The sequence below is a fragment of the Mauremys reevesii genome, linkage group 24 (genome assembly GCF_016161935.1).
Source record: "Mauremys reevesii isolate NIE-2019 linkage group 24, ASM1616193v1, whole genome shotgun sequence".
Lineage (NCBI taxonomy): Eukaryota > Metazoa > Chordata > Testudines > Geoemydidae > Mauremys > Mauremys reevesii.
In genome coordinates, this window is record NC_052646.1 from 1,481,308 (window position 1) to 1,507,409 (window position 26,102).

General features: G+C 45.2%; 1 protein-coding gene across 3 annotated transcripts in view; it reads left to right on the forward strand.

Moving 5' to 3' along the window:
* Positions 1–2,005: 2,005 nt before the first annotated feature.
* The window catches only part of GATAD2B (GATA zinc finger domain containing 2B), a 74,632-nt gene continuing 50,535 nt past the window's right edge, over positions 2,006–26,102 (forward strand). For 2 of the 3 annotated variants that reach the window (XR_005591120.1, XM_039513560.1), the window contains exon 1: positions 2,033–2,128. The gene's annotated coding sequence lies outside the window, so the exon portion shown is untranslated. Of the gene's footprint in view, positions 2,129–26,102 lie in introns of all 3 variants that reach the window. The other variant, XM_039513562.1, reaches the window with a different exon arrangement.

Below are 26,102 nucleotides of genomic sequence, written 5' to 3' on the forward strand. Positions count from 1 at the left end.
CCTCTCTATGCCAGCTCCATGCCCCTGCACAAACCCCATTCCAAACACCTCCAGGTGGCCCGCTCCACATGTGGGTGCATCCCCTCCAAATGCTACAGTTCTGGCAAACCCAGACTTTGACAAGCCCTTGATGGTGTTCACCGATGCCTCAGACACAGGGCTGGGGGCGGTGTTAATGCAAGAGGATGAAAAGGGGGAGAGACACCCCATCGTGTACCTGAGCAAGAAGTTGCTACCCCGGGAGCAGAGCTACGTGGCCATCGAGAAGGAATGCCTGGCCATGGGGTGGGCCCTGAAGAAACTGGAGCCATATCTCTTTGGGCGCCACTTCACCGTGTACACCGACCACTCTCCCCTGACCTGGCTGCACAAGATGAAAGGAGCCAACGCCAAGCTCCTGAGGTGGAGCCTGCTCCTGCAGGACTATGACATGGACGTGGTCCATGTGAAGGGAAGTGCCAACCTGATAGCGGACGCGCTGTCCCGGAGAGGGGGCCCCGAACTTCCCCAGGTCACTGGGCAGAGTGACCCCGCTCAGTTCAGTCTCAAAGGGGGGCGAGATGTGATGCAGTAGGGAGCAGGGTGGATTGACCTGGGCGGTCTGCATGGGGAGGGGAGAGCAGGGGGTGACTTTAGGTGAGGGATGGTACCTGAGCCAGGAAGGGGGGTGGGGTGAGTCGACACCTTTGCCTGGGAGACTGGACGAAGGGAGGGGGAGAGCCTGCTGGAGGGGTTTTTGGTTTCAGTTTGGGGCTGGCTGGGAAGAGGCAGGAACCCCAAGTCTGGGGTCTAAGCTCCTTGCCCCAGAGGGACCTGGCTAAGGGGTCCTGGTTGTACCTACGAGCCCTGCTTGGGACCAGGTTCCTGTCGGCTAATAAACCTGCTGTGTTACTGGCTGGCTGAGAGTCCCGGTGAATGGCAGGAAGTGGGGGGTGCAGGGCCCTGACTCCCCCACACTCCGTGACAGCTACGTACCCCCGTCTCCCTCTACACCCTCCCACTTCTCCCCTTGGCTCCCAGAGCTGTGTGAGGGGCAGCCCCGAGAGTCATCAGGTGTGGTGCCCCACCAGCACTGGGGCCACTGGAACTCAGCACCACTCCCTCATCCTCTGCACCACCCTGACCCTGGCACCTCGTCACCTGTCATCCTGACCCCGCGCCCCTCCCCTTTCACCCACACCAGCCTGACCTACATCCCTCCCCTGGGCAGCCCTCCCCCGCACCCCTCCCCCATCACCCGTGCCATCCTGACCCCGCCCCCCTCCCCATCACCCTGCACAGCCCGACCCCGCACCCCTCCCCTTTCACCCGCACCAGCCTGACCTACATCCCTCCCCCATCACCCGTGCCATCCTGACCTACATCCCTCCCCTGGGCAGCCCTCCCCCACACCCCTCCCCTTTCACCCGCACCAGCCTGACCTACATCCCTCCCCCAACACCCTGCACAGCCTGACCCCGCGCCCCTCCCCCATCACCCGCACCAGCCTGACCTACACAGGGGTGCCCCCCCGGGGCCCTGCCAGACTCTGCCCCCCCCCCGCCTGGCCTGGCCACGTGGGCCTGGGTGCTCAGCACCCGCTCTGGTGATGGGGCCTCAGCTGGGTGCCACCCCTGTGTGTCCCCCCAGGTACAGTGGGGGAGAGGGATTAAAGGGAAGGAGGATAATTAGGGGTAACCCGAGGTACGGTGGCCGCCGTGGCCCAAAACTCCCGAGTAGGGCCAAGTTTGCTTTTTGCCCGCCGACATATAAGGGCCACAAGGTACCCGGATGTCCAGGCTAAGGGACCCATTAAAGGCGCCCCACGGGGCGCCTTTGCCGCCTCCCAGTGGTCGCGGCCTACGCCAATCAACGGTGCCAACAGCCAGTGGGAGCTACAGGGCGGGCGTCGAGGTGTAGCCTCCGCTTCGATTGGTCTGTGCTTCCGTCGGTCTGTCTTCTCGACCAATGGGCGTCGTTGCTCATGTCGGGAGGCGGAGCCGGTGCGGCGGGGCCGCGGCCCAATCAGCATCATTGTTTGTGGTGGTGCCGGCTGCCGCTGGTGTCTGCGGCGCAGCGTCTGCTCCGCCCGCCTGGCCCGGCCTGAGGGGAGCGAGCGGGGCCGCCGCTGCTGCTGCCGCCGGCCGAGGTGAGCGGGGCCGGGGCCGGGGCCGGGGCCGGGGCCGGGGCCGGGGGGCGGCTCGGCCCAGCCCAGCCCGGGGGAGCGGCGGCGGCTCGGGGCGGCGGGACTGGCCGGGGGCGGTTAGGCCGGGCCGGGCCGGGCCGCCCCTGGGGAGGGGCCGACGCTGGATTCTGAAGGGAAGGCGGGGAGGGGCTCGGGCGGGGAGGGGGCTGGCTGCTCCCTGGGGGCGGAGCACCCCGCGCCCCGGGCAGGCAGGGGCGGGCTCCCCCCCCACAGCAGGGGCGGGGCGGTGGCCGTGGAGCCTCCCCAGGGGGGTGCGGGTGTGTGAGCCGCCCCCCCCCCCCCGGACGGCGAGTTGTCCCTGTGCGCGCGGGGGGGGGGCCCTGCCTGTTCTCCCCCTTCCTGGGGCGGGGGGTCATTCTCCTGCTGCCCCCGACAGTGGGTCTTAAGGAACAAGCCTCATTTTTCTCTCCCTCCCGGTGCGTTTCCTCTGCGCTCTCCTGTCTGTCTGGTGTGTCTCTTGAAATCGACCCTCTGCCCCACACTCCTCATCCTCTCCCTCCTCGTGCTGTTTCCCCACATTGAAGGTGGGAAGGGAGGACATAATTTGCCAAGAACACCTCCACACACGCTTTCCTGTGGCGCCCGGAACAGAGCCCAGCCACTGCCTCTTCTCCTCCCCTGCCCAGGCATTACTGCCTCCCCTGGGGGTGGTATGAGCAGTAATGGCCATGCCCGTTTCCTGTTTGGGGCGGGGGCAGCCTCACAACAGGGAGGGTGCACTGAGCTCTTGGCTTCAGAGGCCTTCTCAGCCTAGATTTTAGAAAGCCCTGGAAGACTTCCCCCTTCCCAGGAAATTCCCATCCTGGGCTTTGGAAATTGTGTGGTAATGGTACAGCTCCCCACCTGATTCCCTAGGAGGGGACATTTTATTTGCAAGCAGTGTAAATTACACTGTCGCCCTTTCTGTGCACCCAGTCTAAAACTTCAAGTTTTGTTTTGAGAGTTTGAGCAGTAGAGGTTGTGAGGAGGGGGAATGTAGAAGAAAACAGGGGAGGAAGAGGCATCATACAAATGCTGGCTTAGCGATCTGCAGTTTTTCATTCTACTTGCTTAGCATACCCCCAAAAGGGCATTTTTAGAGCCTCGCTTGGATACTGACAGGCTGGGGGTGGAGTGGGGAGTGCGTGTGGGTGGGGGACTGTGCCCTTGTTGAAGATGTGGGAGGTTGACTCTTATTTTGCAGCAGTTCTGGAGGGTGGCTGCAACAAACAGGCATTTAGAGAGGACAGTGATTTGTAAGGATCATACATGGCTGATTGCAGGCAAATGAGTCTATTCTATCCTCTAAGTGTGCATGGAGTAAAGGGCTGACCAAGCTCTTTATCAGTCTAGGTGCACTGGGAAGGCTCCCCTCCCCTGGAAACCCTATTTATCCAAGACAGTTCTGCCTTCTGTGTTCTGCACATGTGAATAGCATGTTTTGTTTTAAATGGACAGTGTCCTCTGTCATCAAGCATCTTCCTGTAGGTTTTGATGTTGATTGATAGACTACTTGAGCTTCTTTTAGCCAGGTGGTGGATGCTGCTCGTACCATAGGAGCAAAGGTGCTTGGGCCTTATCCACCCTTGGGTCAAAACTGTAGCGACAATGTGTGTAAATGTGGTTCACCTAGCACAGTTGAGATCCTGTCCTGGACAGCTGTGTAAAGGAAACCTTTGTGTGTATGAGCTTTGATTTAGACGCATTTTTGGGGTTGATTGCATTCCTTGGTCTCCTGGCTGGCTGAGAGGTAGCAGAAAATGGAGGCCCTAGGTGCTCAGAAGATCTCTTTGGACTGATGACCTGGTTTCTGACTAGCCTTCAAAACCAGGTGGAACCTCTGCCTCTCTGCTTTCCTGATCACATGGTTGTGTGAAACTGAATGTGACATGCAGCTGACAGGGAGCATCCATCTTTGTGGTACTGTGGTTTGCCTTTACCTAGTATGGTCTGACTTCCTGTTTAGCTGTCTAAATGGTATCTGAATTCTGATATTTGACTTGGAACAACTGTTTTTTTGTTAGGCTCTAGGCTACTCAAACAAAAGAGCTGTGGCTCTTCATGTCTCCACTTAAACACTGTTAGGAGCGGCAGGAGGATACATGATTAACAGAATGAATTAAATGTAGGTGCTCTTGGAAGTGTCTTGTCTGCCTTTTTGTATCTAAGCCAATGTTTTCTGCTGGAGAGGAGACATGGTGCTTGAGATGAGCTATTTAGAAAATGCTCAGGGTTAAGGAAGTGTATTTGCTGGATGCAGTCTCTTTAATCTGCTTTGTAGTTTAAAAAACTGAGGTTTTTTAAAATAAACCCTACCCTTCTAATTGTTTACTGTTCCTTTTGGATTTCCTCTCATTTGTTTGTTGGGTGAGGTGGACATTTCCAGCGTGGCAGACTAGGTTAAGACTTTGAACGTGTTTCTTTTTAGAAGCCCAGTTTGGGAAAAATGCAAATCTTTGTCTAGCAAGTAGCCCCTCTGCTCCCAGGCTGGTGGGAAGAACCCTGTTGTGTTGCATCCTGACCGAAGGTAGATGAACCTTGGCCAGCCTAAGCCATGGGGATCACTGCCACTGGATGAAGAGAAATGTTTAAATGTCTTTTTACACTGTCAGAATGTCTTTTTTGTTTTTTAAAAGTTCATGCTTCCAACAGCCTGGCAGAGGATGGACTCTTTCATATATTAATAAAAAAAGACATCTGTTCAAAAAGTACTGTTCTACTTTAGGAGTTGTAAGATGCCATTTAAAGCTGTTCTGAGTAGTGTTTTAAAAATGTATATATTTTCCCTTAAGGAACATCATTATTTTGAAAATGGCATCTTAAAGCCCTTGTACAATGTGCAGAGTCTGAAATATTTCAGTTCCTAAATCAGTCTAATGTAAGAATCTGAGTCTTGCATTTGGAGCTTGCCACGGTATTGCTGTGGAATCAGACAGCATACAGTAGTGGTGTTCTCAGTTCATCCAGACTTGTGCAGCGTGCTCTAGTGCTATTGGGGTGGACTGCCATATTTCTACAGTGAACACTATTTCCGGAGCAGTGGTGTCTCTACAGGAAAACTGTTTTTCTGCTGCTGGCCTGGACTTCTCTCTTCTTTCTCTCCCTGAGTGTCTGGTGTAATTGAACTCCTGCCCCACCTTCTTACTTTTGACACAGTGGAAGCAGGAGAGTAAGGTTTCAACTCTCAGTGAGTCTGGGCCAGGAGCAACAAAAACTTCATTTCCGGAGAGATGCTGGTGGCCCACTGAGACAGCAAATCTTCCAGCCTCCATTCCATCTCTTGCACAGAAGGTAGAAAATCTTTAGGGACGTGGAATTGGAATGTTTCTTTTTCTTATGCTGTGGAGATTAATGAACATAATGTTTAGCTAACCTAAAACAGAGCTGTGTACCTCGTGGTAATTCTGGTGCTTTCTAGTTATTTAAAAATAAGCCAGGGAAATACTAGTGTGTCCCCCCCACCCCCTGCATTCCAAACTTAATAGAACATACCCAAAGGTGTTACTTGTGTGATGGATGCATGAGCTGGGAAATGCGTTTTAACACTCTTCTTGGAAATGTGGACTTCAAACACTACTGTGTTATAAGTACAGTGGATTTGACTTTGACAAATACAGTACTTTTCTCTGTTAATGAGGCAGGGGATACAGGTTGTATCAACATTGTCATGTTGTGTATGTCTAGACTCCAGTCCTGTGTATCACTTTACTCACATAAGTATTAACTTTAATGAGACTACTTACATTAGTAAAGTTGTGTGTTTTTTTGTAAGGTTGGGATCTTTAGTGTGGTGTGGATACATATGAGGTTATTGAGGGGAGGAGGGAGGGCTGCTTACAGTTGTAACCTTACAAAGAACAGGAGTGCTCATGGCACCTTAGAGACTAACACATTTATTGGAGCATAAGCTTTTGTGGGCTACAGCCCACTTCATCAGATGCATGCAGTGGAAAATACAATAGGAAGATATATACACACACCCACACCATGAAACAATGGGTGTTAGCATACACACTCTAACGAGAGTGATCAGTTAAGGTGAGCTATTACCAGCAGGAGAGAGAGAAACTTTTTGTAGTGGTAATGAAAATAGTCCATTTGCAGCAGTTGACAAGAAGTTGTGAGGAACAGTGGGCGGGGGGGATAAACATGGGGAAATAGTTTTACTTTGTGTAATGACCCAACCAAAAAACTTCAAAAACAGACTCCAATGAGAAACTGCTGAATTGGAATTAATTTGCAAAATGGACACCATTAAATTAGGCCTGAATAAAGACTGGGAGTGGATGTTGTGATGCTGGAAGGTTCAGTAAGAAACTTTGCTGCAGTCTTAGTGTCTTCCTTATGTAGTAAATAACTCTTTGAAGGCACTCTTGGGCCTGTGCCTCCTACTACTTCTCATCCCAAAGCATCTTTACAGACCTGGGGAGCAATATAGCAGTGCCATTCTGTCCTGTCCATGGTTTGTCCTCCGCTAAGCCCAGCCTGGTCGTGTCCCCGTGTACAGTTTCCCGACATCTAGTTGGTGGTCGGCCTCTAGGTCTGACTGACCTGGGTTGAGTTTGCATTATTTTCTTGGGCATCCTGTCATCTGTTTGTCTTCTGCATTTGATGGCAGTCAATCCTGTACCCTGGCTTTCATTTCCACTTAATTTTCCTTTACACCTGCTATCTTCAGAAGGGCTCTCGTTTCTACTGCATCCAGCCCTCCAATGACTGTTCATATAGTGCCATGGCTTCCAGACCTTAGGGGCTGAGGAGCTCTGTGAAGTATGAAAGCTTGTCTTCTCCACCAACAGAAGTTGGTTCAATAAAAAATGCTACCTCACTCACCTTTTCTCTCTCATATCCTGGGACCAATCTGGCTACAACAGTGCAAACCTTAAAATGAAGTCAGCTTAAAACAAGGGCGCATTAAACTGGCTATTCACAAAGCAGTATCCAGAACATGGCTGAAATCTCTAAAAATCAGCATTCGGAAATTCAAGCCCATATAAATGATGGTGCTAAAAGAATACTTTACAAAGCTTCTATCTAAAATTAGAATGAATTATTTAGAATTGCAGAGGAATCTAAAGAACCTTAGGGGCCTTTTTCCACACTAGCCGTAGCAAGTTGAGAGTCATTATGACCATTGTCTATCAGTCGTAAGGCTGGATCTAGAATTTCTGGGCAGCCACATCTATTTTACTTCAATGAAAAATAAAGCATTTAAAATGGAGGGTTAGCTGGTATGTTCAGTTAGCTGGTGGCTAAATGGTTTAGTAGTTTGTGTATAATGTTGGATCCTCTCTACTTACCTCATTTGTGGGAGTTGGCCCAGTTTTGGGGGTAAACCTTATTAAATGACTTGAGAGAAATCCCAGTCCAGTTCTAACAATAGTCCTCATTTACAGTGTCCGTGGGACCTGTCTCGTTCCTCAAAGTTGAAGTATCTTGCAGGATGACTGAAAGAGTCACAAGGGGGGGAAATACATTAAAAGAACATCAAGGCTGCAACAGAAAATGAAAGCCAAAGGAATTCTCAGTTAGGGATTAAATGAACTGTATCTCCACCAGTACTCAGCACCATGGGGAGCTCTAAGGAAAGAGTGGAAGATGCCCCATTGTGTGCAGAGGTATTGGGGGAGATGTGGTAGATTTCACTCTTAACTATACATTTCCTTGCTTTTGTCAGTTTTCATCACAGCAATTGGTATCATCCTGGCAGTTCCTTTCCTGTGAAAATGTTTCATTACTTTTTTAAAAAAGGCAAACATCATTCTGTTCAATATGCAAATGTATTGTACTGTACTTAGGTGGCATAAGATGCTGCTGGTGTGTAATTTCTCTGAGCAGCATGCTTATTGTCAGAGCTACATGTCAGTAACTGGGGCAGTAGCTGTGTTAAAACAGCTGAGAGCCATTGTGGACATGTCCTGTTCAGAACATCTTTAGGAACAAATGTTCAGGGTTTCAAGCAAACCACCTCTGTAATGCATGCATGCTGAAAGAATGTAATGGGTCGTTCAGCGGTGATAGAAAGGAGACTGTGTAGAAATAATATGAAGGGTACTGGGGGAATTTTTAAAATGTATTAAATGGTGATAAACCAATACTCTGTTTTATGTGGTGTGCATGCCTGCACTCCCTTTCTGCTGCTGAGGAGAGAGGCAGTTTGTTCCATTCTCTGTCCCCAAACTTATTTCTTCTGGGTTTAGACTTTTGAACTCTGTGCAGTTAAAGGGCCCTATCACTATGGTACCAAGGGTACTTGCGGTAACTAATATAGACTAAAAGCGGTAGAGTTCTGTGCTGCTTTTACACATCCAGTCTAACACGGGTACCCCTCTGATACAAATTCTAGCCTATATTAAGTATCACTAAATGAATTGTGTGAACACAGTTAACTCTCAAATGGGCACGTTGAGATTGCATAACAAACCTGAGTGGAATGATATACCGTATTTTCCGCACTATAAGGCGCACCTAAGAGCCTTACATTTTCTCAAAAATTGGCCGTGCGTCTTATAATCCGGTGCGCCTTATGTGTGCACTGAGTTCCAAAATCTTTGGTAAGCGCTTTGCTTGATTGACTGTCGGACCATTTTTCGCTGACACAGGGACGTAATACGTAAACTACGTACGCTGGCAGCGATAAACCAATCAGAGAACATTACGTAATACGTACAGTGCGTACAGTACGTACGTTTACCTTCTCCACTCCTCCTTAGACATTTGTTTGTCTAAGGACCCCCGAAAATGGCACCAGTGAAGAGACATGCTTACGAGGCACAATTCAAACTACAGGCTATCAGTTACGCGGTTGTAAATGGGAATAGAGCAGCTGCGAAAGAATTCAACATCAATGAATCTATGGTTCGGAAGTGGAGGAAGCAAGAAAATGAACTGCGCCAAGTTAAGAAGACGAAACAGAGTTTCCGCGGGAACAAATCGAGGTGGCCACAGTTAGAAGACCAACTTGAACAATGGATTATTGAACAAAGAACAGCCGGGAGAAGCGTCTCTACAGTCACCATTCGACTGAAGGCAACAACGATAGCACAAGACATGAAGATCGAACACTTTCAAGGAGGTCCGTCTTGGTGCTTTCGTTTTATGAAAAGGCGTCATCTCTCCATCCGCGCAAGAACTACCGTGGCGCAGCAACTGCCGGCGGATTACAAAGAAAAGCTGGCCATCTTCCGCACCTACTGCAGTAACAAGATTACCGACAAAAAGATCCAGCCCAACCACATCACCAACATGGACGAGGTCCCCCTCGCTTTTGACATCCCCGTGAACCATACTGTGGAGAAAAAGGGGACCAGCACGGTATCGATACGCACCACGGGGCATGAGAAGTCGGCTTTCACTGTTGTTCTTGGTTGCCACGGTAATGGACAGAAACTACCACCTATGGTCATTTTTAAGAGGAAGACGCTGCCAAAAGAAAAGTTTCCAGCTGGAATCATCGTTAAGGCCAATCAAAAGGGCTGGATGGACGAGGAGAAAATGAGAGAGTGGCTGAGAGAGGTGTATGTAAAGAGACCGGATGGTTTTTTCCACGCATCACCGTCCCTGTTGATCTGCGATTCCATGCGTTCCCATCTTACCACTACTGTGAAAAACCAAGTGAAGCAAATGAATTTGGAGCTTGCCATCATTCCGGGAGGATTAACAAAAGAACTCCAACCGCTGGACATTGGTGTAAACAGGGCGTTCAAAGTGAAGTTGCGAACGGCGTGGGAGCGATGGATGACAGACGGCGAACACACCTTTACTAACAGTGGGAGGCAGCGCCGGGCGAGTTACGCCACCATATGTGAATGGATTGTGGATGCCTGGGCTAAGGTATCTGCTTTAACTGTTGTCCGAGCTTTCGCAAAAGCTGGCATCATTGCTGAACAGCCACCTGGCAACGAGACTGACTCCGACAATGATGAGAGAGAACCCGGCATGTTTGATGGCGAAATTGCCCAGCTGTTCAATTCAGACACAGAAGATGAGGACTTTGATGGATTTGTGGGAGAAGAGTGATTAAAAAATAATGTGAGTGTATTGTTAAATAGTAGAATAAAGTTTTTTTACTATGAACACCGTTACCTTTTTTTGTAGACCGTATGTTTTAGCATGCGCCTTATAATACGGTGTGCCTTATGTATGGGTTAAGTACAGAAATAGACTCCGTAATTGAGACTGCGCCTTATAATCCGGTGCACCTTATGGTGCGGAAAATACGGTAATTCCAAAATATAGAGTAAAATACAGGCCAGCACAGAATGGCAAAGCCCACCCTGAATGCTTTTAAACCTGGTGAGGGTGCTTCAGCAGAGCCATGCTGCAGAGACCTAGACACTGGAGACGGCGCCATCTGGGTGCTTGATCAGGTCTCATCTGTGGCACCCTATCTGTTGTGAGTGAATGAGAAATGCCTGTGGCCATCATATCATGGCACCAGACCTCAGTGTCCTTAGGCCTTATCAAGAGAATGGAAAGGCCTCATTCCTTCTGGCAGAACGTGCACAACCAGAGTCTCGTCTGCTATTCGGGCAAATGAGAACTACCCATTATTCCTCATTCGCCTTCTCATCTCTGTCATGCCATATTAAATATTTAATAATTAGACTAAAACGCCTACATTTTTCAGTATGTGCAGATAAAGCATGAAATAGTGCACTTCGTCCAAGTTAGGCTGTAGTGTTTTTATTCAGATATTGAGGTGTCTCAAAGCCAGAAATAAAAGCCAATATTATGAAATAACTCCTGAGGTTTTTAGGAGACAGAGCCAGTCTAAAAATTCTACATCGGTCTGAAAAGTCTCTCTACACTTGTTAAAAGGAGGAGCCAAAATTACTGCATCTAAAAGAGATTGGAGAGAGGCCTGGAATTCTTTTTTTTTTTTTTTTTTTTTTTTTGAGTTTGTATATGGTTGGCTTCAGTGTTTTCCCCTGGTGCAGGCAGTTGGTCAGTTTCCTGTTGCTTGTGTAGGTCTTAGGCACAGCCACAACAGAGGAGAGGGACACTTGTTCCTATTAACTGTGAAAAGCTCACAATTGGCCTGAAGACTTTGGGGTAGGTGTAATATCTGAAACTATTTTAAACTTTAGAATGGATGATGTCCTCATCTTTAATCCAAAGAATGCACGTTTTAGGCCCTGATACCACATTCTGATCCATGTAGGCCTGTGCTCATGTGGAATTCAGTTGAACTCACTGGGTCTCCATGTCGATGCAGGGGTCTGAGGCCTCAGGTTTCATGAGACGATCTCACTGTTGCAGTGTCATAAGTGATCCTATAGCAACATATAGATAAATGTCACTGAAATTTATTGCAATATCTTTATTTCCAAAGAGGAGGGACTGCAGGTTGACAGTAGGAAGGGAATAGAAAAGCCCTCTCTCTCCATGCTGTCTCTCTCAGGTGATGGCTTACTCTGTCCACCTATTAGCCTTTTGGAGCACTGAAGTGGATGAAGAGGGGAAGGATATATGTGACCTTCCAAAGAGAGAGAACAGGATTAATCAACAAGCAGACCTTCTAATTTCAGCTTTATTCTTGCAATTCCTTTGGACTGGTAGGTGGAAGAAAGTTTGAGCTGTGAAGTCTGTTCTCGAATGGATATGCTAGCCTGTGGAGACAAACCCAAATGTGTCTGAATCCCAGTTGGCCCAAGTCTGGGGTGACACGGAAGCTTTTTGTAATTCTTTATTTTAGGGTGGGAGCAGATAGGAGCATCTGTCCTTTTCCCAACAGATGAGTCCTAAGAAATGGATGATTAAACTAAGACTCCAAAGAAAAGGAGTAAAAACATAAGCACTCCTTGAATCTGTGTTGGTAAAATAATCTGCTTGATTTGTGCTGCCTTGTGACCCCCTTCTCTCCTTTGTCCACTCCAGAATTCCTTTTGTCAATCTTTTCCCACAAGGAAATAACTTGAATAGAGAACTCAACTTCAGTAACCTTGGCACTGCTGTGAGGCAAGGGGGCATGTTCTTGCCATGGTTAAAAACAGTTCTTGCCTAAAATCTAAACTTTCCCCCAAAAAACAATTTAACGTAAGTTTTTCTCATTAACATCTTTGCATGGGCATTTGCTGTGTGAGGAGTCATCCTGAGATTGTACAATGCACTAGGCTGGTGGTACTGAATGCCACATTCAAGGAGCGTGGGGGACATTAAGTGAGATGGATAACTTCAAATTCTTCAGGAGACAAGATTTTTACTGCTGACTAGCACTTGGTTGAACAGCTTTCTTCTCTTTTTCCTTCCCCTCACTGCCTAATACTGTTTGAGAAAAAAGATAATTAACTTTAATAAATTATAAAACTTGTTTCACTGCAGTGGGTCTTCATTTTTTTCTTTCTGCAGTAGATTTACTGTTTGAGTACAATAAAATTCACTTTGATTTAACTCACCCTTTCAGAGACTGAAACTATTTGCCAGTGAGGTTGTGGGAGGGGATGTGTGAGTATGGTAAGACGCGTGTTATGGTGATCATAATGTTTTGGAGGGTTCAGGTTTTCTTTCACTTTGCCATTTAAAACTGACATTATTTGTGTTCTTATTATTTGAAAATCTTGTCTTTTGCTTTCCCTTTTAAAGTCAATGGATGTTGTGTACATGTATCCAGAGGCAAAGCAGGTCCATAAAATTTAAGAAACTGTTTAATCAAATGTATGTGAAATCTCTGGACTATTACACTTCCTGTTGTAAATTCTGGCAGTTTTCTGTCCTGTTACCTAATGGATTAAAAGGATTTGTGGAAAAAGTTACACCTCTTACACCAAATTACTTATAGTATTAAGGTTTTAAGCCATTGGGAAATCTTAAGTGACATTCTGTAAGGAGTAACAATACAATATGTTTTAACCAAATTCCCTTTGTTTTTGTTATATGGCTAAATAAAAGTGCTCTGCATGGCTTTCAGGTGGTGGGGTTGTATCCTCCATACTATGTGTTGAGATCAGAATAGCTGATTTACTCTCAACTTTAAGTCGTCTTCTCTTTTTCAACAGTGTCTGGTAATATTCACTGAGGCACCCTGGGACTCTAATGTATTGGGGGTAGCTTGTTGTTATATGTACAGGTGAAGATGATTATGCCTGCATTTGAAAAGATATTGTCTGTTTGCTAAACAAATTTGTTACGGTTCTGATTTAATGTGAGGTGTGGCTATGCATGTGAGTTTCTTGAATACATTTGTAACAAGCCAGAGATAGTAATCTTCAGATTTTGTTTGTAAAAGGAAATCTTGAGTGAAAGGAAATCAGACAGATGCAGACTTTCAGGGAGTTTCAAAATGGTTGCTTAGTAATAGTCCCTTGTTGTTGAATAAGTCCAAATCTAATGCATTCTCCTCTCTCCCCTCCTCCCCCCGCCACCCAATGAATCATTTGTTAACTTACTTGCTTGTTAAAGTCCCTGATTCTAATTTAATCTTGGAGACTTGACAGTTTTAAATACCTACTAGTGCAATATGATTCTGAATTGGTATTTCAGTAGCTTATTGTGTCAATCTTCACAACAATTTTCAGCAAACTAGCAGCAGTATTGAAGAATGTGGCACTGAAATGCACAGATACAGTTGCTGGAGTATCTCTGCTTTGAATTCAGGGGCATCTTTTCTAGAATTCTGCTTAGTTTAATGTAACACTGTATGTTTAGTAGCCCTCTAAGACATACAGCAAGAGCACGTGAGAGGGTGTGTATCCATTTCAATACCTCGATCTTGAAATAGGAGATTCTGGGATAGTCCTCTAAGATTGTTTAACAAAATGTCAGTTTCTGATTTTCTATCCATCTAACTTAGGCTTAATGTACTTCAGTGGTTTTGTTAAGGCTGAATGTTTCAGTGAGGTGTGGACTCTGTCTGCTCAAGTGGGAAACTGGGTTAAAGCAACAATGGGAGGTCCAGGCCCTCATAGAGATCACTGAGGGACTGGTCCTGCAAAGTGCTGAGCATCAGATGGTGGGGGTGTTGGAGCCCCCACCTTGTGATGGGTTGGTGGATGGGCTCCCCTCACACCATGGCCTGGCGGGCAATGCTGTGACTCCTTGCTTTCTGTCTAGTTTCTCTCTAACTTCCCTGTGTGTGTGTGTGTGTGTTCTTCTCGTCATATGATTTCATGTTTTTTACTGACCTCTGTTCCCCATCCTCCCCTGAACTGACCTAGAGAGCCACAGGTTGAGAAGGGCAGTTGGCACCTCACAGGATCTGGCCCTAATGACTCATTCTACACTTTCAGCCTGGACTGACTCTCTCTCTGGGACTTTTTTTCTTTTCTGTAACCACTGGGCGCACTCCTCTCTCTCTCTCTCTGTGATGAGGGGTCCCGTGGGGATCAGTTGCAGGTTATACACACAGTGGGGGAGTGGTAAATAATGCAGAGGACAGATCACTGATAGAGTGATCTGGAGCCTTGGTAACCTGGGCACCAGCAGACAACATGGGTTTTAACGTGGCTCAGTGTGAATGCATACCTTTAGGAACAAAGAATGTTGGCCAAAGTTACAGGATGGGAAACTTTTGGAAAACAGTGACTCAAAAGATTTGAGGGTCATGGTGGATAATCTACTGAATCTGAGCTCCTAGAGTGACACTGTGGAGAAAAGGGCTAGTGTGATCCTTGGATGCATAAATGGGAATCTTGAGTAGGAGCAGAGTGGTTATTTTACCTCTGTATTTGGCACTGGTGTGACTGCTGCTGGAATTCTGTGTCCAGTTCTGGTGGGGCCAAAAGAAATGCTTCAAAGACACCCTCAACATAAACTTCAAGATGTGGCATCGACACCACACACAGGGAGACAGCAGCCCAAGGTAGAGGTAACTGGCAAAGACACTTGTCAGAGAGGGAACGTCTACTTCTGAGGAAAATCGCCTTGCCCTGGTCGCATAAAAACACCAGAAGAGAAAGGAAAGACAACAGTCACACAGCAATTGTAGCCCAACCCTGTCTTCCAACACCATCTGCAGTGTCTGCCAACGAGCCTGTGGCTTGAGGATCGGACTCCTCCGTCACCAAAGGACCCGTGAAAAAGATCATCCTCAACCTCAAGGGATCAGTGATGACTACTTCTGTGTCCAGTTCTGGTGTCCGCAATCCAGGAAAGATGCTGATAAATTGGAGAGGGTTCAGAGAAGAGCCACAAGAATGATTAAAGGATTAGAAAACAAGCCTTAGTGATATGCTCAAAGAACTCAATCTACTTAGCTTAATAAAGGGAGGGTTAAGTGTTGACTTGATTAGTTTAAGTATCTACATGGGAAACAAATATTTAATAATGGGTTCTTCAGTCTAGTAAAGAGCGGCTTAAAACGGTCCAATGACTGGAAGCTGAAGCTATTCAAATTCAGACTGGAAATAAGAGGTATGTTTTAAAGAGGGTAATTAACCACAGGAACAACTTACCAGGGGTTGTGGTTGATTCACGATCACTGATGGCTTTTAATTCAAGATTGAATGTTTTGCTAAAAGATTTGCTCTAGGCATTATTTGGGGTCATACTAGATGATCAAAGTGATCCCTTCTGGCCTTGGAATCTATGAACTAGCATAGCTGTAAACTAACTTTTACATTGAGTAACAGTCATAAAAATATTCCTGTGCAGGTAAGGTACATTCATACAGACTAGTAACCAGAGTCTATTTTTTAATTTGAGATCTAAATTGTCTTGGATATTAAGAACAACTGGTGGGGTGGGGAAGCTCCCTTTAGCATTACGGTGTAATTGCTGAGGAGATAAACATGCCCTTGGACTTGAACAAGTCCGTAAATCCTTAATTGCATTTTATTTACTGGGAAACTTTGTAACTTCAGGGTGGCTAATGCCAGACACAAATTGACCTGAAGTCTGTGTGAGGTGGTTATATTCCAGTTGTGATTTCCTCCTTCGTTTTTCCCATTCCTCTGAAATGGAAATGTCCTTGACCTACACTGAGCCACTTTTTGCTGCCTGTTCCTGTTTATCCCCATTCTTCTGCTCCATTCTAGTTTGGGGGTAACATCCAGTTATTGCATAATCAGTTGCCTTGTGCTGTGATTGGCTCAGAGCATGTTTTGAAGTTATGTTGAATGTGAGTGTGACGAATTGGAAATGTTCTTAATGTTTTCTTTGAATACTGTGTGGGTGCCTGTGACACAGCGGGGAGAGGGGAGCATTGACCTGGAAAGGTTGCAGGGGAGTTTTGCCAGGACTGTCTGCATTGGAGATGGGAGACTTTCCTTAAAACCAGATACCTGAGCAGGTAACATGAGAACCAGGATGGGGGTTGGAGCCAGATGACACCTTTGCCCAGGAAATGGACAAAGTCTGGGGGAGGGGCCGAGGGGAGGCTGAGTGAGACAGCTGGAGGGAGTTTCAGTTTGGAGCTGGCTTGGAAATGGAGGGGAGCCCAGATGGGGCTTAGGCTTCCCAACAGGGCTCTGGCCTCCTTGGGGCTCCCAGAATGACCTAACTAAGGGGGTCCTGTTGTCTGTACCTGCAAGACCTGTCTTGGACTGTGTTCCTGTCGTCTAAATAAACCTGTTTTACTGGCTGGCTGAGAGTCCTGGTGAATCACAGGAAGCCGGGGGTGCAGGGCCTTGTCTCCCTCACACTCCATGACAGTGAGCTTGGGCTTCCTGTTTAAAAAAAATGCTTCTCACCTTTCCCGGCAAAACTGTGTCCCACCTCTGTTGAAAGCCTCTCCAAATGTCTTAGCATTGATCCTAAACTGTTCCATTATCTGACTGCAAGTGGGGACTGTTTATGTAAAAAAAAAAAAAAACACTGCCACAAAACCACACTTAAAATAAGAGGAGAAAAGGTGCTTCAGGATCTCTGGTCTGGAAGAGAAGAGCATTGCACTGCTGAAGTGAAAGATTCGTAACCTAGGAAAACCTATGGTGAAGAATAAGCAACAGGGGAACAGATGAGCCCTCATGAAATGTACGCTGTTCTCATCCACGTTGCTTTAATTTTTTTTAAAAAAAAGGGCTTTCCAATTGCTTAAAGTGTGATGGTCCCACTGGGTAACCTGCAGGATTCTACCAAACTGCATCAGCCTTGTTGGATTAAGTCTCTGAATTATGGAATCACTGTGACCTCTTGAAACTTTAAATGCACCGTTTCTTGCTAGGCGTTACTCAAATATGCCTTTACTAATAGAGCTACAACCCTCAGACTATATGCAGTACATAGTCTCTCAAGGTCTGAGAAGCCTCTTGCCTCACTCATATTTAGCGTCAAGGTACATGTTTATAGGAAAGCAGATCTCTCACACTTCCGCTTCAGAGAGCGGTTGGTGGTACCTTTTTTGCCTTCTGGTTATAGAAAATCTTCAGAGGTCTTGGATGGGAGGATTGGAGCAGATGCAGAGGACATGCACCGACCCCAGTTGGTAAAAAAAAGGCTTTTCACTTTTGCTGAATCACCGCGAGACCTGAAACACTGATTTAAAGAGCTGGATAGTGATGAGGAATGCAGAGAAGGAAAAACATCTTCAAAAATATTGGTGTATAAAGAGAACAAATACTGTTAAACTGTCTGTTTTGGGCCAATTGCTACCAACTACTGCAGACTAAGAAATGAGGTGAAGAGAAGACTGGATTGTGGGTGGTACGAATTAAACAACAGTATCGAAAGGGTAAACACCCTTATTCACTACTGTCTACCACATGGAGGAGAAACTACTGGCTTGGCGCTCCAGGATTGGGAAGATGATGCTCACTGCCCTATAGAGAAATAAACCAGTGATCTGGAGCAAGCCAAGGTGAGACGATGATGGGGAAACTGGTGTATGAGTGGTCTGACCTTATTTAACGCAAGATGCTTTGAATTTTACAAAATATGCCTGATGCCCTCAAGACAAACTGTAAAAGCACCTGAATTAAAATGGAACTTGACACAAAGAATCCCTCCCAACTGACCCAGTCCACCGAAGCCTGTGGCTTGCAAAACTAGCTGCCTAGATTTGTTTTTAAATCCCCGTTCAGGCACCTGAGTGAAAGCAGCACAGCTTTCAGAGGTGCTGAATACCTTATCTCCCACTGACTTGTGGGTTCTTGTCACTCCTGAAAACCAGGCCACTTGTACCTAGTCACCTAACTTGAAGCACCTGGCTTTAAAAGTGTTGGCTATTATGAGAAGGTGAACCTTGAAGGTCAAACATGGCTCTGGTGGGAGTGAATTTCAAATCTGAAGGCCCTCAACTGAGAATACCCAGGTCCCAAATGGACACATCTAGTGACAATCAGCAAGAGCATCTCAGCTGTTGAGATTAAGCCTGAGGACAGGAGGGGCAATCTCTGACCTAATCATGACTCCAAACTGTATAGTGTGTGTGAGATCAAGGCAGGCATTACTTGGAAATGAACTGGAAATATGTGCAGTCTATGGGGCATGTGTGTGGTGTACTCCACGCAAGAAACACTGCGAGTTAAGCAGGTAGCATCTGACATTACCTGAATTTTCTTAGTGGCCTTCAAGGGTAACCTCAAAGTGCTCTGTAGGAATTGGTGTAGGAGCAACCAAGGAACGGATGATGGTAACTTAGCATGCATCCAAAAGGAAAAGTTACAAACACTTTGGCAAGTAAATATGGTTGGATATAGTGGTTGAGACAGGGCTTTGGAGTGGAGCCCGGAGCTGGAGCAGTGGAGTTGCAAGTTTTTGTCTGAAGCTTGCTTCGGAGCCGGAGCACAGCTCCAAAGCCCTGGGTTGAGAGGAAGCATGCTTGGACTTCTTTGCTAACTAGGTGGCTTCTGAATTTCTAGAATCCAAACAGGGACTCCTAGATTGTGAAGCTAGTGAAAGGCAAGTAAAAAAACCTTCACTTGAGTGAAGAGAAGTTGCTGCCACTAACCCGTGGGCATGATGTCTAAAGAAGGGTGCTGGCTCTGAGTAGATGGACTTTCATGATCAGAGACAGTTCTTGGCCAAGCCATCTACATTGAGCTGATGTGTTCTTTCAGAAAGCTCCACTCTTCATAGGAGAGAGATTTCCTTAATACATTTTGAAGAAGCATTGCTTCCACAGGCAGTACAACAGAGGATGTTCAGGATCTTCCATAGAGTGCTTCATAGTTCTACACAGTGCAGACTGCTTGACAGCTGTGTTGGAATTTCTTTTTTAGCCTTGATTTCTCTTACTCCTTAGCACCATATGATTTATTTATCCCTCCTTCACTTGTGTATAGTCTATGCTTGGCCACTTCCTTTCCTTGCTTCTAAAGCTGAGCATCCTTTCATCACTTGCTGTTTGTAACATTTTCAGTGCGCACATCCTGAAAAGAATTAGCGGTGATATCTTGTTGGACCCAAACAACCACCTCATTAGGTCGTCATTCTATGGTAACTACTATGTAATTACAGACTAATGAGGTATTTCTCCCTTTTGTAAACCAAATTGTTCCATGTTATTTAATAAGGCTAACTCAGATGGTACCAATGCTTGGAATGGTATGGAAACTCTAGTATAATTACCAGATTCTCTGTCCCTCATGGATTAAGTGCATGATAGTAACTATATATTATAGATTACATGGTTATTTGTGCACTGTGTAATAGTTTATTTTTAGAAGAATGGATACTTCGTGCAGGTTTCATTGGTTTGTATGCAAAATATTGTAAAAGATGTAATTTGTAAATTGGTCTTATTTATGCTTGCTCCACAAATAAATTAAATGTAGTACTAATTACATGCACTAAGTATCTCCAAATTTACTATAGTGCTCTTGTTAACCTTTGATTATTGTAATTTTGTAACTTGCCACCAAAAATGAAACATCCCATTTCGCAAGATATTTCTGCTGTGCATTAACACAGTAAACAATTTACATCCGCTTTGACACACTGAATTCTTAATTTGTGTTTTCCAAACAGATTGTAGTGCTAAATTTTGAAGTAATCTGTTTTATCAGCTTTGGAAAATACTAGTACATGCATTAATGTACTAGATTGTACTAGAATTTAACAGTCCATTTCTAATAGATGGTACAGAGAAGTGGGTTAACCAGTAGTTTTTAGCTGTCTAATATTGTGTAGGAGCTTTAATCCTGTTCATAACAGAATAAGCTGAAAATTATATATAATTAAAAGGATATTGTCTGTTTAAACATTAGAAAAACGAGGTGAATGAAAGATCGGTTATTGGACCAAAGACCAACTTCTTTGGTACAATATAGGATATTTGAAATAAATAAGTATTGGGGAAAAGATTACTTCACCCATCTTGTCTCTAATATCCTGGGATCAACACAGCTACAACAATCCTGCGTACAAATTTAAACATTAGCTGTTTTTAACTCTTTAGCCTGTGTTAATGCATTAATGATTGAAATGGAAAACTTTAAAAATACAACTTTTTACATGGTGCTTGTGTGATGAAAATTAAGTTAGTTTCACGATCTTAATGGATTTCACTTTCAGGTTTTTAATTCTGTAGTGTCTGGATTGTAAATGCAGGGGAGATTTTTTGTAAAAACTGCCTGTATTAGAAATATTTCCAGGATTATTTTAAAAATTCAGTCAGTCCAGATTTCAAAAATATTTGGTGGTTTTTAACAAAATCTAAATCTCTGGGTCAAATCTGAGTTGCTGTTGTCCTTGTTACTTTCTAGAAGAATTGCAGTGTACAAAGCTTAGAACAGAATCTGATTCCTTAACAGGGTCTCAAGGTGTCATGGCCACACTTCAAAAGCTCACAAGGGTATCTTCCTTTGGTATCAGAGTGGGTCAGACTGGGGCAGCAAATGCACCAACACACAATATAATGGCTGAAAACTTCTCTAGAGATCACTACAAACAGAGTTGGATGATGTGTATATCCTTAGTGTAGTCTTGCTTGTGGGGTCTATGGTCATACGGAGATACTTTATATGAAAGTTGTAAGAACATTTTATCTACTGTATAAGTTTACTTGAAACAAAAGCTCAGTACTGTGTGTTGGCAGCAGGGCTGAACTGCTCCCAACATTTGCTCTGCAAATTTTAAATAAAGTGTGTATATAATGTGTTAGGCACTCAGTGCTGAAGCATTCAGTATATTTGGATGAAAGCTGTATATGAATTTCCTAAGTACAGCAAGTCTCTTGCTTATTAGCTAAATTTCTGTGAGAATTGATCAGAAGCCTCTCTGCGGGTGTGGGGATTTCGTTTTCAAAGACACATGAACTGGAGTGTGAGCAGCAGTCTCTCTAGAGGATAGAGCGGGGGATTGGAACTCTTAGGTTTTCTTCTTTGCTCTTCTACTGACTCACTGACCTTGGAGAGAGCCACTTAACGTGTCTGTTCCTCATTTTCTCTCTCTTGCAGGTGTGAGGTATTCCAGGTATAGCTTTGAAAATGTAAAGGACTATACAAGTGTTAAAATATATACTAGTTCTATGGAAAATTATCAATATAGCAACAAGTAACTAAAGAGTTAAATATAATGGGCCAAATTCTGCTATTATGTAGGTATGCGGTGCTCAGCCTCTTTAACATCAATGGAATTGGGTACCTATGTCTGAAGGTACACTAACTGAGGCAAATTCTATCATTTAGAGCAAATGAATTGATGACTTACGCCTTCCAACAATGTGGCATGAGTGTCTGATTTCAGAAGTCTTCATGGTAACATTTAAGAAAGGTCTGCTATTTACTATCAATTTGTAATCACCCTCATCATATTTGAACTTTTTGGGTATTCCGATAGTGACAGATTTCCATAGGCCTCTGTTGTAAATGCAACATAAATTAATGCCCTCTTATTCTCTTGTGTTGCTAAATTCGCACCCAGTTGTAGGACAATAAGCTTTGAAGGGCTGAAGCTGCCAGCAGATGTTTGCTAGGAACATCTGTCAGAAGCTAGTTTGTATTGGGTTGCCTCATGGTAGCTGAGCATTCTTAGTAGTAGTTCAGTATATTTTTGCAGCAAATAGGGGTGTAGAATGTTGTCATCTTAGTAGGACTTAATTCTAGTTCATGGCAGTGTTTCAAAATGATCTCAGTACAGAGACCCAGAGCTGATGGGCAATTGGGCTGGAGGAAGCCAGCAGTATGGTTACTGAGCGATTTTTTTTTTTTGCAGGTTTTTTGTACTACTGAACAAAATTCTCATGAGATTCCTCAGTTACTACCAATTTCACACCATTCCTTAAGAATGGATCTGCCTTATCTCTGTTGCACCAACCAAACCTTCTTTTCCTCTGTCAAATCTCTCTTCACAGTTTGCATCTGACTTTTCTCCTCCCAAGCCTCCAGTGCCATCTGCTTCCAGTCTAACAACTAAGGATCAGGTGCAAGATTGCACCTATATAAATCACTTCTTTTCTTCCCAGGAGCCCAGGACCTTTTTCCTGTGTACCTATAACACTTGATGTACACTTGCTGTATGCATGAGCCAGGAATGTGTGTTTGAAATTGCTATATATTGGCACACAATTGTAATGCATCAACATAGGACACATAAGAGAATAAAAAAGGCCGTGCCTCAGTCAGACAAAAGTCCATCTAGCCCCAGTATCTGTCTACCGACAGTGGCCAATGCCAGTGCCCTGAGGGAGTGAACCTAACAGGCAATGATCAAATGATCTCTCCCTGCCATCCATCTCCATCCTCTGACTAACAGAGGCTAGGGACACCATTCTTACCCATCCTGGCTAATAGCCATTTATGGACTTAGCCACCATGAATTTATCCAGTCCCTTTTAAACATTGTTTTCCTGTGTACCTATAAAGTCCCATGTACACTTGCTGTACTATATAGAGCTGCAGGAATGTGTAGTTTGAAATTGCTTTATATTGGCACAATTGTAATGCATCAACATAGGACTTGAAAAACCTACTGTCCCCAAACATAATTAGGCTGGGTGATTGGGGCTGCTTTAATGGCTTGAGGAGTGCAGGTGTGGCAGTTCCTAATTGCACCACTCAAATGGTATTCTTCAGCCCTGCTGTCTCCCCCATCACCTGGCCCCCGGCAGTGTGCAAAAGGCTGCGTGAGAGGGCTAATGAATGGCTCAGCGCCTGGAGTTAGATGTAGTGTGTAGCAGAAGTCCAAGAGAAGCAAGACTGGGCATACCAGAAGGGTACACCACAGCTCCAAAGAACCAACATTGCTGTGAGGAGCAGACCAGAGAGAGAGATTAGTGGTATTGAGTCCAGTCCATTGGGCAAGACCTAGTCCTCATAGGGATATAGTCAGAAAGGAAACAGCTGGTGGAAGACAAGCTTTCATGCCCAAATTTTAGGGGAGAACCCAACATCTTGCTGCTAGTCATGTCATGGGGAGGCCTGATGAGCAGGAGACACCCAGCAGATGGGGCCCCAGCTATTATGGGTCTGGGGTGTCCAGGGTTCGAGGGGATGGCTGACTAGTGGAGGATAAGGTAGAGGAAAACTGAGAGCAGGAGGCCAGAGCCTTTGAGCTCAGCCAGTCAGGGAAGATCTGAGACCAGACCTACTTTGGGGATGGACAGCCTGAACATGGCCGACCATCTGCAGATGGGCAGCTAAGCTACACTAGACATATGGAGGGGGTTCAGGGGGAAAGCATGTAGATTAGACTTAAAACCACTTTATTTGCTTTCCCTTGCTCTTGGGAGATACTGCTGAGTGCTGTAAGCACATGCCCTGTTTTCTCTCTCTCTAGGTAGTAGTGACTGACATGCAGTGGGGTGGGGGGATGGTTTTGAGTATTTTGGCCTGAACAATAAGTTGAGTGCTTGCTTGGACTAGTAAGCATTGGATACATTTTTCAAGCCCTGCTGATCTGCACAGGTATTGAAATAACGGCTATTCTATTACGTGAACACCAGATGGAATACAAAGTAACTCTCTTTTTTGGGACACCACCACCTTTCCTACAAAAACATGATGCCTTGGTCAGAACCTTTGGGTACATTCTTAGTGTGTTATCAAACCCCAACAAAATATCAGTTATAAGCCTAGTGTGTGGAGAAATGCATTGTGAGCACGTCGGGGATAGAGCTGTTAAGACAATGAGGATGCTATGAAGAAGTGGTTTCATTTCCATTGCTAGTGTGGCATGCATGGAAGGTAGATTTATCTGGGTATGGCCATCTACCTGGGTTTGGCTGGAACGTGTACAAGAGCTGTAACTGATCACCTCTGAAACACCTGTAACAGTGATTGTAGGAAGAGAGTACACCCGTCACAATCAAGTTACTGGTATTGGAGGGGAAAAATTGAGGGGTTGATGCTTTGATGTGTGACACCATGATTTCAGGAATGCTACAAAAATCCCCATCTTTCCTGCATTGGCTATTCCCTGACTCCTAACACCAGGGAGGTAAGCATGTGTGTTGGCGAGATGCAGACAAATGAGATTATTGGCATTCTCGTTCTTATGGATACATCTTTATTAATTGCTTCTCCACATTGATGGAATGTCCTTAAAATTTGTTTTGGGAACTAAACAGTTAAAATAGCGTTGGAGGAAATGAGCTCTTATGAATGAAGACAAAGTTTGGCAAGATGCCAGAATCGGGGTGGGGGTGGGGGCAGCTAACTGACTTTTATACCACAAACGACTTAAAAAAATTAAGAGATAATTCCATGTCCTGAGGTTACAAACCGGCTGCAACTGGTTTTTTTCCCCTGCCCCCGCTAGGCATCATGGGTAAAAGTAAGCATCCCCCTTTTCTTTTGTTTAATATAACAGTACAGCGCATGATTGGCAGGGAAGTGCCCGTTTTGAGACAGGGTTTCTGCAGGTCCCTAGAGGGGGATGGCACGCGGGGCCGCCCATGTTCTACGGAGAGGGCTTCTCATAAAAAAAATCTGTCTTTCTTCCCCTCCCTCCCCCCTTCTCACTCTGTCTTCTCTTCTTTCTGTCTCTCTTCCCCCCTTCTTTTCTCTCTCTCTCTAATTTTCTTGACAACTAAAGGAGGCAGCAGGATATTGTACCTGTAAGTATTCTTTAGACTGTCCTTTTTAACAGACAAAAGGCTCTTTATGGATTATCATGGCTGTTTTTTCTCTCCTTTAACATGAGTTGGAAGGTTAAATGTAATGTTTTTACATTATATTTAAAGAGAAAACTGCACTGTTGCTTGTTTGCTGTTGGACTGATTCCCTCCCCTACCTCCCAAAAAACCCTCACCTCCGTTCAGGTTCCTTGTTCATAGTGCGGCGTTCTTGTGGAATTACTAAATACGATTCTCCCTGATCTAAAGCTGCAAGGGAAGGCTTATTTTGGGTATATAAAAAAATTTCTTTTGTCTGTAGTGCTGATGGCTTGATGTAATAGCTCACCCCCCCCTTCTTTTCATGTCAGCTCCAACCCCTCTCTGTGAATGGAGTCAGCCAGCTGACGAGGGTTAGTGCTGGCATGGTGCCAGGGGCTGTGAATCTGTGTGCGTGTGTGTAAGTGTATACAGAGCACAAAGGGAAGGCCTGCAGTCTAGGAAATCACAGGCTATTATATAAGGCAGCCTGCGTCATCTCTGCTTGCTCAGGCTGACGGATGGGGAGTAGAGCTGGAGGAGGATTGTTAAGAGGAAAACTCCCCCTTTGCCCCCTTTTTATTTTTAAATGACCAGTTCATTGCGAGTGGATAATGTTTGCAGCCTTGTAGGACCAGTTTCCCCAAACATTCAATTACAGCCACATTCCTTGAGGAAAAGAGATTCCTCTCCCTCTTCCCCCCCGCATTGGCTTTCGGAAAGGGGGAAGCCACTTATATTTTTGTCTCCTTGTATTTTAAATGATTTTGAGGTGGGGAAACGTACAGACTGCCCTGCTGTATCCAACAGCTGCGGTTAGTTAAGGTCTCTGTTTTAATACCAAACTGGTTTTAATAACTTAGCTTTTCAGAAAAAACACACCTGAAAAATGAGATGTCAGATACTAGAGCAAATACTAATATTTTGCTCATTCTGCTCCTCTTTCTTGGTAGAGTCTGACAAATTGTAGTAGAAATACTTTTTTTATGCCATCTGCTACACACAGTTGGGTTTGTACTGTACAAAAGT